This window comes from Danio rerio, chromosome 17 (assembly GCF_052040795.2).
Source record: "Danio rerio strain M-AB ecotype USA chromosome 17, GRCz13ab, whole genome shotgun sequence".
Taxonomy (NCBI): domain Eukaryota; kingdom Metazoa; phylum Chordata; class Actinopteri; order Cypriniformes; family Danionidae; genus Danio; species Danio rerio.
The window spans coordinates 18,616,843-18,632,898 of record NC_141037.1 but is presented as its reverse complement, the minus strand read 5'-3'; the positions used below and the strand labels follow the sequence as shown (position 1 = coordinate 18,632,898).

Sequence of the window (16,056 nt, the reverse complement as noted above, 5' to 3'; positions counted from 1 at the left end):
CAAGACGCAGCAGAAACTCAATACTCATGCTTGTGTGCGTTTCTCTCTCAGCTCAGAAATGATGCTTTTTTTTAATTCAAGATGTTCTTGTGCGTCAACATATAGTAGGAATGCAAGTGACATAGTGTTAGAATACCCATATTTAACAGTCTAAAGTGAAGGTACACATTGGTGGAAGAATTTCTTTTTATGACAGCAGCCAAAATTAGTGTGCTGGCGTCAATACCATTAATTAACAACAAAAGACTAAATTAAAAACCTAAAACTAAAGAAACCCAAAGAATAACCTTTTTTCAGACACATTAAATATTAGATTATCCCTATAAAACCAAAGCTAAAAATCAATACAAAATTCAAAACAACAATCATATATTTAACATATTTATTTGATTGCAAGTAAATAAATACAAATGCCCAAAATGCTTCCAAATTACTAAATCTTTAACAAAAATTAAAGCAAAAAAAAAAAAAAAAAAATCAAAACTACAATAGTTACTCAGTGATGTTAAAATAGCAATATTGGGAAAAGTCTTAAAAGTACTGACATTACTTTCTCATTCTGCACAAGTTTCTATTCACTTTGTGAATTTGTGCGTGTTTAGCTTGATTGATATTATTGCATTATAGTAAGTTACATTGGAACAGTGTTTCAGTTACAGCACATTTCAGAAAAATTAAAAAGCATCACTACTCATTTTCAATAAAATGCATGTTATGGGAAACAGGCCAGCCTGGTGTTACTTGGTGTTTTATATTTGATGCTGTCCATAGTTTGTATTTTTTTTTTTTTTACATATATTTTTTTTGTTAAATGTCATGCACTGAAGCCTCCTCAGGCCTCATCAGTGCAGGAAGAGCTCTTAGAAGAGGCTGATTGAGGCTGTCTGCTGATCAGAGAGAGCGATGGCCTCTCTTGTGTAATCAGGAGCGCCGCACAGGGCGTCCTCCAACAGAATAACCTCATCACCTCCCCCAGCGTGACACCCCCCCTCTCCAAACGCTGAAACCGAGACAGCAGAGCCCTCACCACCCCTCTGTTTCCACCTCCCAAAGGCTCTTTCTTCAGCGCAACAGTGAAAAGAGCATCGATCACACTGACGCACACAAACAAAGATAAAGTGAAGCATAACTCGCTCCCCGTCCACCCATCTGAATGCAGTTATGCCCATTATTATCTATAGTTTACCTGAGTCACACCTCACATAATAAAGTTCCCCAGAAATCAAGATTAAAGTTTTATTTTTGGGGATTTCGTATCAGTATGTTTGAAGCTAAGCATATAAGCGAACAGTTTTTCTCTTCTGCCAGTGTAAATCAACGATTCTTAGGAAGTCACCTCATACTTCAGTTTCTCATCAAATATTCCGACTAAGGCTGGGACACAACTAAAAAGAAACAAAACTGAAACTCATAACCTATAACTTCAGCCAGACAGAATCTGTGGATGTTTTTTTTACTATGTCTGTGCAGAATTTTGTCAAAAATCTGCAGATTAATGTGTGAATGATTTTGGAAGTACCGTAAAACGTAATTTATTAACTTGTTCATTTTCTTTTCGGCTTAGTCCCTTTATTAATTAGGACACCCCTACCCCTTCACGTGGGCTCTCAATATGAGGGGTAAGGGGAAGAACAAAGGGTTAGAATTGGGATAGAATTGGGATTTTTGTAAATCTACCAAAGGCCGATGTATACATTTCTGCAAATAATAATATCGACTAACCCAGTGGATCTCAACCACATTGGACCACCAGCATTACACATTTTGCATGTCTTCTTTGTCTGCCACACCCTTTTCAGATTTTGTGGTCTTTGGTAATGAGCTGATCATCTGAATCAAGTGTGCTTGGTTAGGGAGACAAAAATGTGCCGTACTAGTGGTCCTCCAGGAATGTGGTTGAGAAACACTGGACTAACCCACACACCTCCTTCCCTAATATTATATATATATATATATATATATATATATATATATATATATATATATATATATATATATATATATATATATATATATATATTATTATTATTATTATTATTATTATTTATTTTTATTTTTTTTAAAGCAAACTAGAAGAGACCTTATGTGCTATTTTTTGGGTCTCGTTTTACCTGGTTTCTGGAACCATCTATCGCCAAACTCGGACTCTGGGTTCTGTTCCACTCTGCGTTTCAAGTACCACCCCGTAGCCTTCGTTTTACACATAAAATGCAGACATATATACCTCACAATCACATATTTCTCGGTTCTTTAAATTAAATAAAATTAATTAAATAGATTAATACAAATATAATAATGGAAAAAATAACAGGGATGGAAAATATCATTGGAAATCAAATAATCTAACTTATTTTTTTTTTACTTTTCAAAACCTTGAAAATAAGGGTTATGCGGTGGCACAGTAGGTACTGGTGTCATCTCACAGCAAGAACGTCGCTGGTTTGAGCCTCAGCTGGGTCGGTTGGCATTTCTATGTGGAGGAAGCATTTCTACCCGTGTTTGCATGGGTTTCCTCCAGGTGCTCCTGTTTCTCCCACAGTCCAAAGGCATGCGCTATAGTTTAATTGGCCGTATATGTGAATGAGCGTGAATGGGTGTTTCTTAGTAATGGGTTGCAGCTGAAAGGGTGTCCGCTGTGTAAAACATATGCTGGAACAGTTGGAGGTTCATTCCGCTGTGGATCCCTGATTAATAAAGTGACTAAGCTGAAGGAAAACGAATGAATGAATATTTGATTTTTAATATATTTGTCAAGGGAATATTTCTTATTTTTAGGGGTGTGAACCTACACTAGTCTCACGATTATTATGTCATTGATTCGGTTCAATTTGATATCTGGGTGCATCACGGTGCATTGATGATGCTTTCCAAACATAATTAGATTTTTTTTTCACAACACTACATATATATATATAATTTATATATTTTTTTAATTAAAATCTATAAATATATTAATATTTATATTATATTTGTAATAAAATTTTGTCCTTTAATACAAGCAGTAAGATATATGAACTGCACCTTTAATTTGACCTGCTCAAAGAAAACACTCTTTTTTTTTTTATGTATCAAGTATTGCGTACAATACATGCACAGAAGACAAAACGAGCATTTATAGCAAATAAACTAATGTAAATATTATCCCGCTTGTTTTTTTAAACGCTGCCTTATACCCCTATGATTGGTCCTTGTCTTCTTCACCCGTTCAACATAAAGAGCTGTGTTTGGCTTTAGAAATGAAAGCGATGTTCAACGATGAGTCTAGATCCACAAGTGACGATTTAACTGCCGAGAGGAGAGAAAAAGTTACCTCACAAATAGGCTAACGCAGCGAGTTAAATGTCCAAAATGTGTGTGAGAGAGGCAGAGATGGATTTTTACAGCATCTCTCCTTAGTAGTGAAATAGCAGCATAATTATGAACATAATTATCTACCTTTTAAGTAGTAGGTGCACTTTATTTAGTCGCCCTCGCCTCCTTTGCTATAGTATTCTACTGCGACATCACGCATATAGGAAATAAATGACGTCAGTACTTAATAACCGGTTATGATCTATTACTGATCCGATATCGACTTGTCCTCATCTGCATCGCGGTGCACTGAAGAAACAATTAATTTTGACACCCCTACTTATTTTCATTTAGTTTAAATTAAAAACTACAAAATATTAAATAAAATATTAATGGAAGAAAAGAAAAATTCTGAATACTCTGAAGAAATATATTTAACTAAATCAGAAAAATCCCAAAAACGCACACCAAATTACCCTCTCTCCAAATGCTGAAATAGAGACAGCAGAGCCCTCAATTCCCAATGGCTTTTTCTTCAGTGCAACACCAAAAAGACCATCAATCACACCCGATGCACACGCAAACAAACAAAAAATGAAGCATTACCTCCCTTCCCGTCCACCCATCTGAATGCAGTTATGCTCATAATTGCCTCCAATTTCCCTGAGTCACACCTGACATATTAAGCTACTGTACACAACGATTTCCTTTCTGGTCCCCGGAGGGAACAAGTGCCATTTGATTATGGCTAAATGTGATTATTGTCCTCTTGCCTCGTGGCGGTCTTTTGTCCAAAACAAGAGAACAAGGCCGGGCACTCTTGATTGTGATGGACCAGGCCGGATGTTGTTGCCCACTGAGCATAAAAACAGCTAATTATTTGTCTAAATAAGCAATCATAGACACAATGGAATAAACGACAAAAAGAAATCAGGGGGAATCAGGAATTATGCGGGAAAAAAGATTCTGTCACAAGATAGTTTGTTGAATAGTTTTTTTTCATTCTGTTTCATGTGTAGACCTATAGAGGAACAAAATGTTGTGTTTTACAGGACAATGGTGCTAAATATTTAATCATAAATACAAACACAACACTGGACATTAGAGCTATTTTAAAAACCTACAGTATGCATAACATATACTGTAAGATAATTACATTTACTTAATTATACACAAGACAGGTTATACAAGTACCTTTATGAGAAGAATTAACAGTTGAATATTGTGCAAAAAAGATATTTAATTTTCAATATTGTGCAAAAAAAAGTTATTTAAGTTTAAAGCAAGCAACGCAACATGTTTGTGGTACATTTATAGTAAGCATAGTATGTTATAGAATGTTAAATTTTATTTTTATTTATTTTTTTAGACATTAAATATTTATATTATCCAAAATAAATTATTATTTAAATGACGATATAATAACCTTTATATTATACTGCTGCTACTATTACTATTACTACTAACGGCAATCATTATTTATTTCATTTTATTAATTATTTTATAAATAATAAGATTATTTTATTAATATTTATGAGAGCATTAATAGCTTTTTTAAAATAGCTTTTATAACTTATTTTTTTGTTTGTAAAAGAAAGGCAATTATTCATTCAAGGATGTCGTTTACAGTATTACGATTTTAAGGACTCCATTTCACACTGTGCCTCCTCACCAATCAATAAACACAATCTTGTATAGCTTATTGCTTACTTTCTGTTTGCTTGCCTGCATATATTTTGCCTGAGTGCAAGATATTTTTGGCCAGGCTCATCAGACATGCAGAAGTAGGAGGCACATTTGCAAAAATGACTACTTATTTAAAACCACTTCAGTTAGGAAAATTTAACCTCTCCATTCTGGTGATGAAGCGAAAGAATGTATGGATTAAATATTTAAAGTATAGATATTTATATATACATGAATCCATCTTTGCTGCTAAATTATTATAGGGTCACTTAAAGTTGTTTCTTCCTTCATGCTTTTTTTTGTGCTTAGTTTGGTAACTTCTTTAAGATATTCCGCATCTCTCTCTCTTTCTGTTTTGAGACATCTCAATCACTTGGTTACATCTTTTTGAAAATGTTGCGCTTCAGACTCTAATAAGATTTTTTTCCCCCTACCTTCTGAATAAATGACATTGGCCTGTTATTTGTCATTTGGAAATGTCATGTTTCAGTAATGGGAATTGATTCAGAAATGACACAACTTGTCTTCATGACACTGACAAAAAATAAGACTGGGACAGAGGTAATGGAGTTCTCTAGTTTTCATAGAACAAAACAATGGAGAAATAGAACCTGCTTTTATTTGCACACAGACTTATGGATATTTTCAGCATTTAGTCTTTGGAATTTGTGATGAATATTTGTATTCTAATGTTGTGTTGGTTGTAAGGTTAAACAAAGGACCATTATTGTTTAAATATTGTTTATTGTTTATGCTTGTTTACTAACTTTAAGGCAAGTGGCTGCAAACAATTTAAATGGGTATCATTTTTAACAAGCAAATTAAATTTAGTAATGTTCAACTTAATTTGTTTGTTTAAATTCAGCCCATATAAATTGTTTGCATCCACTTACCTTAAAAACTAAGTAAATATAATGAATAATTTCAGAGTAGTTATTGCTATGTTGTTTGTAATGAGACTTTCCATGAGATAGTCCCTGTGATATACATATTACCTGGTTCTGCATAGAGGTCATGCAGTGCCAAGCTGTAATTGTGTTGTTAGCAGCAGTGGGCAGAAGTGAACATCTGGTGTCCTGCAATGCACCTATTGATCCTCATTACTTTGTGTACTTGGAGACAGCAGAGGGCTTTCACTCCCACAATCACTCTTTAATTGTGACAAGCATGAAACGAGCATATTTAGCACTATTAAGATGCATTGATTGAGAGTTATTTGGGATGATTGTTTCTGCTGGTCATTTTGCTGGACATTGAAAGAACATTATTTACTATTTATTAAAAGGATTGAAAGACAAATCTAAACCTTGAAATGAAAAAATATCAAATAAATACACACACACACACACACACACACACACATATATATATATATATATATATATATATATATATATATATATATATATATATATATATATATAAAGATTACATTTAAATGTATTGGATTTTCTAATGAAACTATCGTGTCCTTTTCAAGGACACAGGTGCTTTAAACTTAAACATTTTCTCATAAATATAAGAACATTAAAGGGTAGCTAAATCTCCAGCACTTTTCTTTAAAACATCACACTGTCCTTTTCCATAATATCTGAATATAATCTGTGTAAAATTGATTGCAGATATCCAGTCCTAAAAAATAAAGAATAAAACAAGTATTGCACTGTTATCTGCCAGACATTTTTAACCACAGTATTACTTTCTAATCATGGCTTCATCTTTTTTTCCCCTTTTTTTAGATTTCTGATCAAGTTAAGATCAAGTTAAGTTAAGATTTATTAATGTAGTTTAGTCATCTGATTTCATTAATTGTCTCAGCCAGGGCATTTTTTATTGAGCTGGTGTGATATTCATTAATAATAATGTTAATAATTTGAATTCTTATATTCACTCAATGACAATCCTACTTGCCCATTCTAGTGTTTATGGCTCATGACTGGTGCTTGCTAACATGATGGGACCTGTCTCATCACTGTTAGCAAACTGGACGAGAGGCTGCTGCTGATGAGCTACAGCACAAGAAAAAGTTTGGTACATAAACGGTGGTTTGGTGAGATCGTTTTTTTTGCACTGCTCCTAACTAGCTTAGCATTAACTTACCCGTCGTTTTATCATCTTCATATGTTGTTATACTCTCACTGCCGCTGGTTTTATTGAAAAATATACTTCAAATTTTTTAATTCTGGCCTTTTTTTAAATTAATTTTTTATCTCTTGCATATCTCTTAACTGCTGTTGGGGAGTCGAATGATAATTATCATCATTAACCTGCAGGCTTCATTCTACTAATGAAACTAACTAATGAATCAAAAGAGTGAGGCTATTGTCTTAATGAAAGAATGAATGAAAGAATGAATGAAAGAATGAATGAATGAATGAATGAATGAATAAAAAAAGTGCAACTTCTGAGAGTGCAGGCAGCTAGGGACACCCTCCCTTGCGGCCAATGAATGGACTGGCCCACCAGAAATTCACCCGCTCTTTCTGATTAGCCAAACTGGGCCTATTTCTAAGTTAGTTTATAAAGTAATACAAACTATTTTAAGTCAGTTTAATGTAATTTGAGTATGTAATAAGTTGAATCTGATCAAATTTAAGTAATTAGAACTTATCAACAAAAATAATGGTCACTTCAGATTGTGTTGCTGGTTTGAAATTGGTCGTTTAAGTCCAGTGAGTAATTTTTGAGATTTAAGTGCAGTATTTCCCCTATTCGTTCAGATAGGACTTTGGTCTTGGATGAACTGCCAAAAGGCATCACAAATATGGCTGATTATATAATGCAATTATTGTCAGGAATGCAAAATATGCTCAAAGCACACGTAAGTCTAGCTGGGTGCTGAATAAGAGAGATACGTAATCATGCCATGCATTCATCACACACTAATAGAGTCAGATTTGCTTTCAATAACTTTTTTTTTTTTTAACTACATGAAACAATTTGAGTTAAATTTAAAGAATTTCTTGTAGATGTGGGAGTAGTAAAGTACTTGTCTGTAATGTTTAAAATAAAAAAAGTTAAATAATTGGTGGATTTGGCACAGTACACTACTTAATTATTTACATTGCCAGTTTCCGAACACCAATATAGCAAACCGTACCATACCACGTTCTTGTGGCCCTTTTGTAATGGTATCTAACATAATAATACTGTTGTGAACAGATGGAGCTGAACAGTCTGCTGCTGGTTTACACTAACTATATCAATATACACTATTGGTTTAAAGAGAAGCATCTCATCAGGATGAACTTTATCTTATTGTATTAAACTGCATCATAGCACTCAGTGAAATCAAGGTGTTAGTTTTATTTAGTACCGGTAGACTATTCTACATTATTCCTGAATTACATTACAACATGTGACTTTTGCAACAATATAACTTATAAATCAACTTTTCTGTTTTACTCATTATTCTGTTTGCTGTTGATTTGATGAAACTCTTTAATAAGCATTTATAGTTACGAGTCTGATATAAAAACAACAGTCATGTGGTTAACTAAGTAAATGTGTGTGTAGGTCTGTGTGAGACAACCTACACCTGCAAGTAATCAATACCCTTGTCAAGCAGAGCCTGCCTGCCATAGTAACCTCTGTCAAGCGGTTTTCTTGGGATGGTTTGTGCTAGCATTGTCCCTGGCCCGTTCTCCATTTTCTTAGCTTAGTCTAACTCCAGCCGACATTTTTGTGCATCCATGGAATTCTTAGCCTCGCTCACGCTGCTCTTCCTCACGCTAATTTTCTTTGCTGTTGTAATCTGCATGTGGGATTTAATAGTGCATCAAAGCACTAACTCACGCTTTCACAATATAGACCCTTATAATGACATGTTGCACGTAGGCATTTCTCACAATGCGTGACAATGCTTAAGGGCTAAGAATAACTTGGAGAATTATAGTGCCAAAGTAAATGCCACTTGATGTCAGACATGGAAAAGTGGGTAACATTTACTATCGTAATAAGAATTCATGGTACATGCAACTAACCCTAAACCAAATCCTCATTCTAAACAAAATCAAACACATGTAGTTTACTAATATAAAAACTAAGGTGTATACTTATTTTTCAATACAACTTTAGCAAGTAACAGAACATTTGTAAATATGTGAATGTAGCAGAATGTTTTCCCATTTATCAGTTATTTGTGCGTTTCAGAATAGAGACATTCAAAAGTTAACATTCATTCTATAGCAAATGATTTAATAGCAGTGCTAAACTACTTGCTACACAGTACAGCAACTGATCCCTATGACTGCTGGAAAAATCTCAGTGTGGATGGCAGATTCTGACCCACTTTTTACCCAGGCATGGCTAACCTGCAGCGTGTGTGTGTGTGTGTGTGTGTGTGTGTGTGTGTGTGTGTGTGTGTGTGTGTGTGTGTGTGTGTGTGTGTGTACAGAGCACCGTTTGAATTGTGTGCGTTGTGAAAAATGCATGAGTCTTGCCTGGGCAAAGAGCCATGAGGAAGCAGGTCAGCTCTGGCCTGGTCTTGAGAACCTGTTAAGTGTGTATACACACACAAAAACACACACACCACAGGACCTTTCTGAGCACATGCTCAACAGCAGGTATTTTTACAGTCACTAAAAAAGAAGCAGAGAAACCTTGTTTGATAGATTTGAACATCTATTTCTTATTTATTTTTTTTGCTAGGAATGCAAAATATATTTGTATATATGCTGAATAAGTTGGCAGTTCATTCCTCTGTGGAGACCCCAGATTAATAAAGGGACTAAGCCGAAAATAAAATGAATGAAAAAATTGTTTTTGGCTGCACAATATAAAAAAATCATTAATTAATTAAAAAAATCACCTTGCCTTGTACAAAGATAATAATTGTATAGTTAAATTTTGTAAAAGGTTATTTTCAATTTGTAGTGTTTTTTGTTGTTGTTAATTTTAATCACACTTTCCCTCTTTTATTTAATGGCTGAATCACTTTAATGGTGTTTGGGGACAGGATCCTGTTCTTACAGTGCACATTCTGACCTGTGCTTTTGGTTAAACGCTGCACATCTTGCCTTCCTGCTCTTCTGTTTCCTAGAACACACACACACATACACACTGAACGTAAGTGGTGTCGGTGTCAGGCCTATGTTTGGTGTTGGTAACCCCCCTTGGTGCTTTGTAAGCCTGAGATCATCACCTGATCTGGCCTTGCTGTGAAAGGATAGAGTTTGTGACCTCAAGCCAGATGAGATGCTCTGCTGACAAAAGCCAGGCAAAACAATAATGAAGGATGATTGTCTTTTTCCAAGCAAACAGTATTTCATCAAAGGGCAATTACTGTGCTCCTGAGTACTCCATCCAAGACTTAAAGGAGACATATCATGAAAATCATGTTTCAGTGTTTTAATCGGGTTCTTAGTGCATCTTCAGAGTCAAAAAACATGAAAATTACAACACATTAACTAACCTTTTCGCATGTAAATTCTAAATACTTCTACTGACTATCATTTGTGAGTTTTTTATTTTAATTTTTTGTGATTGTTATTTAGAATGCATCGCTTTAAAAGGGTGGTCCCAATATCATATTTTAAACTTTATTTGATGTGTAATGTAGCTGTGTGAATGATCTCTTAAATCTAATATGGTCAAAGTTCAATGCAATGGGAGACAATGGCTTTTACAGGGTTTAGCTTAGCAAAGCTTACAGCAAACACATTTGGGGACTACAAAAAAAAAACCCATCTGGGCTAGTGAGATCACAAGTGCTTCAGGTTACCTGCATTCACCACGCGCATACACCCTGCAACAACGGTGCGTTGCCAAAGACACTGTAATGTTATAGCAGAGAAAGCTAAAATGCCGTCCAAACGTTGCTATTTCCACAGATCTTCTTCTGTTTCTGTATTTGGGCTTCAAAACGACACGACACAAAGAGTGAAATGCTTACAATTTAATTTTTATTATGTTCCAGAGAAATAAAAAAAATATACAGCTAGCATTTGACACAGGACAGCTTCCAGAGTCTCTCCCAGTTCGGTGCTGGATTCTGCTAAAACTTCTCCAACCATAATAGACGGACTTGTGGATTGTGAGCCACAACCTGAAAGTATTTTTGTTTGTTAAAATTGATCTATTACATGCATAGTGTTTAGCATTAATGGTATGTTGTAGTGAGGACGTAAACAAGGATGTAACCCCTTAAAACACCAACAATCTTCAGTAGCGCTGCAGTGTCTCTCTATGTGGCCGCTTTCCATGCGTTCTACATCCCAATTAACAAACTTGCAAAAGAAATTTGAAGGTTTCATATTACTTACACATGCTTATAACCTAAATATATGTGAAAGACACTTGTCAGATTTTATTTTAGAGTGTAGGCTTGAGGTTCAGCTGTGTGCTCGTCATTTTCTTTCTGATTCAGCCACTGTTTACACAATGCAAATGTGTGCACTTGTAGGGGCGGATGTGGAGCTGATCCGCGAATCACAGCACATTATGTTAGCTGACCAATCAGAGCCTGTTGAGGGTGGGCCTTTTGGAGGAACTAGGAAATATGACAGTCGTTTTAATATTAGCTGAGTAGCTGTATATAATCAAAGTATGATATATGACAAAAGTAACGTGATTTTCTACAAATAAGGCATGAGCACACATTGCTTTGCATGTCATAAACACAACCAAGCCTTAAAAATACACTCTGGACCCCCCTTTAAAATTCCCATAGTGACGTGTCACATTTATCACGTGACACACCGCAGCCAAAATGAGTTATTTATATATCAGGTTTATGACAAACTTCCTAATTATAAAATATCTGATGTAAGAACATTTATTTAGTCAGCTTAATAATGATCATATTATTTGAGCATATAATGGGTGATATTTAGTTTACGTTGAAGGAGGAATCAGATCATCTGGATTTACAATATGCCTAGTCATCATTTTCTATTGAAATGTATGCAAGTAAGTGACTTTAACTGGGAGAAGAATAGAATACATTTTCTAGTATAACATAAACAGTGTGTATATTTTGTGAATTTTAAAAATCATCCAGTTATATATGTAAAAAAATGTTTTAGTAAACTGCTTTGGCAACGATGGTCAGTTCAATGCCATTTCTGAATGAGGAGCCAATATCACCATTTTTTTGTCTCAATTATATTCAAACCAAGGATTTCACTTCAAATAAAAAAAAAAAAAAATCTGTATATGCTTGTTAATATGTTGTTTGCTAATGTGGCTAAAGTTACCATTGTCTCTGACTGTATTTCAAAATCTGTAGATGTCTGTATTTTTCTTATAGTGTAAGGTTTACTTGCAAAGGCCGAACATCAGTAGTATGCTAGTTGAATAACTATTCTTCCACTAACTGTTCTAAATGTTGTAGTCTCAAAGTTGTAATCTCTACCATCATTGTCTGACTCTAGTTTGAACAAACAAGGCTTTAATCCACCTCTGCTCATTTCTGAGTGAGATTCACTTATTTTGTTGTTTCTGGAGTATCAGATTAGCATGTAAAGGCTCCGCTCTCCTCTGGGAAGCATCAGCTTGTACAAAAAGGCCCTATTTTGGCTCCCAACCACATCAGAGCATATTTAACAAGCTACAATAAATAATTTGTGGGGTATATTTTGAGCTGAAAACCAGAGATTTGTTTTTATGTCTTTTGAAAAGTGGCATATGTCTCCTTTAAACTTTTTATAATGCAAGTTGCTGTTCGATCAAGCTGTCTTCTAGAAAAGACATTCAATTTATGTGTCTGTACAAACATGTCAGTGGAGGCTGACAAAATAAAATCGAATACCGTTCATTTAATAGTGTTATGATATAATCTGTAGTTTCCGTAAATCAGATGAGAATTCCCAATTGGCCCAAAAGACAGTTTTACCTCAGGCAAAGTCAATAGCAGAGGGCAGAGCGTGATTTATCTGTTGCACACATCTGTTGTGTTTAGAAAGCATAGGGGCCAGACACCAACAGATCCACATCAGAATACTGATGAACAGCCAGCAAACCGTTATTAAAAGCCTACTTATCATTTCTTGTACCAGTAAGAATATGGTATTCAGCTCTTCTGAGTATGTATTTGGAGACAGTAAAATAGCCATATTAATTGTCAAATCAAATAGTATATTTTTACCCATTTTGCTGTTTGCATGCAATTAAATGGACAAAAGTGATTTTCTATTGAAACTATAGCAAATGCACGTAATGTACTTTCCTATTTGAAATACCTAATGTTATCATATGCTTAAAATACCGTTTCATCATAATTAGTTTTACCTGTCCCTATTAAGATTTATAAAATAAATGGTAATACTAAGTTTGATTATATCATTAATTATTTAAAAGTGTCTTGCTGAAAAAAAAAAAAGAGTAAAACTTAGAGGCTTGAATATAGTGACAAAATATAAAGATAATTAGGACACATAAATACATACTCTGTGGCCAAAATCACATTTTTGAAGTGTTAAGGGATCACCATTTGCAGTTACAACAAATTAAATTGACCCATGGTGATATTGTTTAATTTAAAGACAATAAAATCTAGAGGTCAGTCTTTTGTTTTCTAGGAAATTAACAGTTATTTAAATGGGTTTAAAAATGCCCAAAGTGTCTGTGCTGTCAGTAAAAAATTAAGTTGTGTTAGATATGAACAAAAGTTATTACTGTATATAGACTAGGGATGCAATGATTATAGAATTTGGTTGTACGATTACAGTTTGAGGAATAATCACAGTTTCATGGTTATCATGATTATTATCCATTCAATAATTTCAAGACACTACTAGTTTAAAAAAAAAATCTGATAACCTTTTTATATTTTAAAGTGTAATTTATTTGCTGCTCAGTGGCTAAATAATACAGCACAAAATAATATTAAAAACAAACAATAGTCTTTTGTTTTTGAGATTTAAACATAAGTAATATTTTTACACTGAAAATAAATGACAGAACAATGAATAAACAAGAATAAAAAAATGTATTTGTCTTACGTAAATCTAAGCTACATATTAGTTAAGTATTTATCTTAATAAACAAATATAGTCAAAGGCTGTTGAACCTCTGTCTGAAAGGCACTTTTGATCAAAGAGAAAAAAAAAAACAAAATGAATATAGTTAGAGTAGAAAAGTGTATATTCTATACAAAGTATGAAGCTGACTGGTCATTTCTTGTCATGAGACTCGGAGTGCCCTTGTGGCATTCTTTCAACTAGGTGCATCTGGAAATCATGAGTGCCTTGCATCACCCCCAATATGCATATGCAAGCCGTGCACCTCAATTGGAAATAACAAACTTGTACACACAAAGGATGTTATGTGAACGAATAGTTAATAGCCTCAGTCATAGTTAATCGTGTGTGTCTCTGTGTGTCTCTGTGTGTCTCTCTCTGTGTGTGTGTGTGTGTGTGTGTGTGTGTGTGTGTGTGTGTGTGTGTGTATTAGCCTCTGTGTACAAGCTTGGTACTTCAAACTAGCGCACAGTTAGTGTAACTTTGTTTAGTAGCAGCAGTTTTGATCTGTGCTGAAATGGGGTGTTGAGAAACCTTTACAATTTATTAACAGTAATTAATTAAAGTGCGATTTAATTGTGAAATTGGTTAATCGTTGCATCCCTAATATAGACCCTTTTCACATTTCCAGTTTTTTCATCAGCCGAAAAAACAATCTTAGAGAGCAATGATTGGGAGAGTTTAATGTCAATTAATATTATGTCAGTAATGTCAATTGTTATAATGTCAGTTAATATAATATCAATAATGTCAATAATAATAATGTCAATAATGTCAATTTTTATTTTCACATTTTAATAAGTTCAAATTGTAAATTTTGAAGAAATTATAGTTATAAATAAACAAATGCATTTTCTAGATGAGTAATACTTATAGATACTCAAGCATTTTTATTTTTAGCTGCTAGTAAAGCCACTGTTTCCGGTGTTAGTAATCCAAAAGACACAAGCACTGCCGCTCCTTTATAGTGGGGCGGTTAATGTTTTAAGGCCTTCAGATCCACCATCCGCCATGATGACACCATCACAAAAGCATAGGGAGGGAAAAAAGCTGCCGGTATTCTTTTTTTTAATAGACACTGTGGGTCTTCGTCTCTCAGAAACCTCGATTTAGGAAATGAAAGACTTCAAAGGCTGTGTTGTGCCCTTTCATGTCCCAGATTAAACACTGCACGCTGCACGAGTGGGTCTGCTCCACACGCAGGGAAATCCGGGCTCTCATCATACGTGTAGGAAAATTTATAGGTGTTCCTCTGCATGACATTTAGCTTCTGTGATATGCAGATTTGTGCACAAGATGCTTGTGAAGAGATTGGTGTTGAATGGAAATAAGGCAGGAGGTGACGCATCAGATTATGAGATTGTCTGCTGTGTTAATATTCTTTTCTTGTCGTACATCGGTTTGATTTTGTTCGACACATGCCACATCTGACAAATACATATATTTGCTCCATTAGGGCTGGGTGTCAGTGCAGTTCTAATGATTAGATTGTGTTGATTTGATCCTCAATTCGCTTTAGAGAATCTTTCAGTGAATTTGAATACAAATGCTATTGATATTACTAACAAATATTTGTAAATATTTTATTTCAGGTGCATTGACAACCTGTAACACATTGACATCTGTAATACAGATACATTGAATAATATTCATAAAATGAAATGTAGCAGGGTTTTTTTCAAAACAGTTGGCTTTAATTTAATATACAGTTAAAGACAAATGTATTATTACCTGTAAAATTGAATTGCTTTATAATAAAAAAATAAAAAAATATATAAATGTGTGTATATTAGAGCTGAAGACGAGATCCCTTTCCCCCCCTCATTTTAGACAGGGTTGAGTTGGGCTCGGGTTTGCACTCCGGCTGTCATGTGATGCATTTCTATCAACATCAAACACCATCTCTGCAAAGGTAAAACAAACGATGACGGAATAGTCAAAAAGAGTGAATTTTGTGGAGTGGGAAAATGTACAGCAAGCTGACGGGGAAAATGACGAGGTCCCTCGCTACATTAAAACTGCCGTCATGGAAAATGAAATGGATGTTCTTGGCTGGTGGAAGATGAACAAGCAATACCCAAAACTTGTCAGTTGCAGCAGCAGCAGTGAAAGGGTGTTC

General features: G+C 34.5%; 1 protein-coding gene across 37 annotated transcripts in view; it reads left to right on the top strand.

Moving 5' to 3' along the window:
- Positions 1–16,056, top strand: part of nrxn3a (neurexin 3a) — a 546,850-nt gene that overhangs the window by 26,734 nt on the left and 504,060 nt on the right. The gene's annotated exons all lie outside the window — the stretch shown is intronic.